Below are 4,089 nucleotides of genomic sequence, written 5' to 3'. Positions count from 1 at the left end.
ACATTAGACATTAGACATTAGTTAAATTGTCTTTGCATAATCAATAAAACACAAGTAAACATTTTTCTAGTATTCTCTGCTTTCAGCCAAAATCCATTTGACATAGTAATGATATTTCTCAGGCCATCGCCTTTTCTTAATTCAACTTGAATTTCTGGAAGTGCCCTGTTTATGTACTGTTTCAGCTGATTATTAATAATCTTCAGCAATATTTTACTTTGTTGTGATAGTGATGATATTATTTGACAGTTTCACATTCTGTTGGATCACCTTTTTTGGGGGAATGGGAATAGAGGTAGATCTCTTCCAGTCAGTTGGCCAGGTAGCTGCCTTGCTTATTTTTGGCAGAGATTGATGAACTCATCCAAGATTATATATATTTCATGAAATATCTCAATTGATACTCTATCAGTCCCTAGGATCGTATGTTTTGCCAATGTCGTCAGTGTACCTTGGACTTGTTCTTTCAGTACTATTGGTTCTTGGTGATGTGCTTCTTTCTGAAATTATTTTTGGTTGACCAATTTTTTTGGTACAGTGACTGTGTATTTCTTCCATTTGCTTTGGATACTTCCTGCATTATTCAAAATCTTGCTCATAAAATCCTTCAGTGTTACTGTTTGAGGGTTGGATGTATTTTTCACTTCTTTCAGTTTGAGAAATGCTAAGCATATTCTTTCATTTTGCTTTTCTGAGTCCAGCTTCTTGCACATTTCATTGTCATACTTAGCTTTGTTTCGTTGAGGAGTCCTTTGGAACTTTCCGTTCAGCTCTCTTACCTTATTCCTTCCACTTGAAAGAAAGTGCAAGTTTCAGATTCTCTCCTGATATCGAATTTTTTTTCCTTTTATTTTTTCTTGTTGCATACTGTAGAATCAAGTCAGACAGGCACAGGAGGAGATTGCCCCTCCTTCTCCATTGGAGCATCTGGTGGATTTGAACCACTCACTTTCAGTATTGCAGCACAGCTTCTTGCCACTAGGCCACCAGAGCTCCATGCTGACATCCATTTTTTTCCTTTTCTTTCTTTCCTTTCTTTGTAATGACTTTTTGCTTTCTTCATGGATGATGTTCTTGATGTCATTCCACATATTTAGTCTTTGGCCTTTAATGTCAAATATATCCTCAAGATGGTTTTTAAATTCAGTTGGTATACACTCCAGGTCATATTTTGGTTTCCAACAAAGTATTTTCATTTTACTCAGCTTCAATTTAAACTTGCATATAATTAGTTGGTATTCTGTTCCACAGTCAACCCCTGGCCTGATTTTTACTACTGATACTGATACTATGTTGTTGGTGGCACATTAGTCAGCTATGAAGGAAGTTCTGCTGCATCCTGCAAAAACATGAACCTTAAAAACATTAAGTGACGAAAATTCATCACAAAAAGACAAATATAGTATAGTAAATCTTCTGTGAAAGATCTAGAATAGGCAAATGGTATAATCTATGCTGAATTAATGCTGCTAACTCAAAGGCCAAGCTTCTCAGACAGTTCAAATCCACAAGCATCAAATCCAACAGTGAAGGAAGCTGGGCAGTCTCTTCCCAATTTAAATCACCACCTCATTAGCCTGATGAAGGTACTCTAAGTCTGAGCTGACTAGACCACAGTGAGTTTGCATTCAAGATTTTGAGAAATATTAGAATTTATTAAGAGTTAGCATAGAGGATGGGAAAGAGGAAGAAAGGAAGACATGATTAGAAAACACTGAGTTTAAAAGGGGATGGGGAAAGTTCAGTTAATGTTAATGGTTGAACAATATGATGAATATATTTAAGGTCACTGAATTTTACATTAAAGATTGTTGAAATGTTGTGATTTACCATCCAGTTAGCCCTGGCACATGGAAACTTTATATAGAACATTATATTATATACAAATGTTATGTATAACATTATATTTATATATAATATTACCAAGTCCTGTGCTACATAACTGATGATTATTGTCCTGGTTTTCAGTGTATGGCTACTGTGTAGTGCATTTCAGCAAAGAGAAGTCATCATCAAGCACTCTATTAAACAATAATCTGTTGTGATAATATAGTTTTAGATGACTAATTTTCAAAGTAGATCATTAGGATTTTCTACTTAGTCTAGAAGCTTCTCTGAAACTTGCTTACTATGGGCAATTTGAAATACTGGTGGTTTAGCTTCAAACACCAAAGCAAAACGCCAACCCCAAAGTACAGCACACTTACAGGTGGCTGGTGTCTTGGAAAGTTGTATCTCTTTTTAGTCAATAACTCAAAAGGGCATGTAGCTTGCACATCTAAGGTCAGAGGTGACATGTTGTTCTGATGAACACGTTCTTTTATTTACTATACATTGTCACATGATAAACTGGAAGGGGGGAGATTTGCTTAATACCTACAAGCTTGTCTTCGGAAAGAACTGCTGCCTGGCAATAGGAAATTGAATTTTTCACAATCCTGAATTGCAGCTATTTACTGCTCCCTGGTGGTGCAAAAAACCTTCTACATGTGTTCAAATGAAATGTCCTCTCCAACTTCTATTCCTACTCTCTTCATTTAGCTTTTTTATTGTTGGATTGTCTGAGATAAATATGAAGTGCACCAGTGAAATGCTGGCTACCAAGCAACTCTTGAAGAAGGGCATGTTCACTCTTCACTTGAAGAGAAAGTTGACTCTAGGTGGTCATGTTTAGGAAATACTTCAAAAGGTTACTGTTTTAAAGTGATTATTCAAAGCAGAAGACAACACTAAAAGTATAATAGCAGAGAATAAGTATGTATTTGGATAACATCCCCAAGATATTGCCTTAGGTAAGTATATTTGGCAGACATTTTCACATCATATATTTCAGTTGATACCCATACCCTCCTTCTAGTAAGTTTGGTTTTAATGTTTCACTTAATAGATAAAGTAATGAGGCCATAATAATTAATAATTCCTGGAATTCTTCCACCAAAAAGCTTCTATGCTATGATAACTCTTCCAGGTGACTTTAATGCAAGGCTGGATTGTGCTATTACCTGTGAAGGCTTCCTTGAACCCTCTCCCAAGAAATACTTTGATATGTGCTTCTCTGTATTTCCTCTGCATATAAAACATAATCTATATAATCATATAATTATAATAAGCTCTCCTTTTCATCCAATCTTCCATTTGATATAAACCTATTTGTTGGTGGCATCCTGACTGTCAAGAATATTACTGAATTCTGAGGCTAATTGTATTGCTGTTGTTGTCACATGCTTTTGAGTCAGCTTTGACTCATCATTACCCCGTTTACAATAGGACAAACTTGCCAGATCCTGTGTCATCCTCGTAATCTTTATTGTGATTAAACCCGTCATTGCAGTCACTTTGTCAATCTATCTCCTTCCTGAAACTTCTAGTTTTTCAAGTATGATATCCTTTCCCAAGGATTATTTGTCAGTATGAATAGTATAGGAAAGATGTTACACTGACTTACACCTTTCCTGCTTTTTTAAAAAAATTTTTTTTTCATTTCCATTCATTCATTGTTGTACACTTCCCTCCTTGTCCATCCCCCCTCTCCACTTGGCTTTCTCTTTGAGAAAAAAAAATTCCATTGGTGTATAATTCCCCACTCCGACCCCAGTCCACTTTACTATGCAGCTCTTATGTTGAACTATTGTCATACAAATAATACCTAATCATATATTCCTTTTAAGTAGTTCTTTCCCTCATCTGTTTCAATGCAGTATACCTTGTTTATCCCTCTTTTATTAGTTCCCCCCAACCCCGATGTCCGTCCTGTTTTATAACAGTGGCATCAAGTAGTATTTGTTCTTTTGTGACTTATATATTTCACATAATGTTCACCAGGGACAAATGTTGTATAATATTTAATGAGTTCCTTGTTTTTCATTGCTGCATAGTATTCCACTATATGAATATACCATAACTTCTGTAGCCATTCCTTTGCTGATGGTCACTTGGGTTGTTTCCATCTCTTTGCTATAGTGAATAATGCAGCAATAAATATGAGGTACATATCTTTAACTGCTCCACAAATTGCTGTCTGTCAGATACTCCTCTAAATCTGAACATTCAGATCAAGACAGACTAGGAAGAAGGATTGGCCACCCACTT

This window comes from Elephantulus edwardii, unplaced genomic scaffold (genome assembly GCF_000299155.1).
Source record: "Elephantulus edwardii isolate Elephantulus edwardi_28Jun2011 unplaced genomic scaffold, EleEdw1.0 scaffold00092, whole genome shotgun sequence".
Classification (NCBI taxonomy): domain Eukaryota; kingdom Metazoa; phylum Chordata; class Mammalia; order Macroscelidea; family Macroscelididae; genus Elephantulus; species Elephantulus edwardii.
This window is presented reverse-complemented; position numbering follows the sequence as displayed.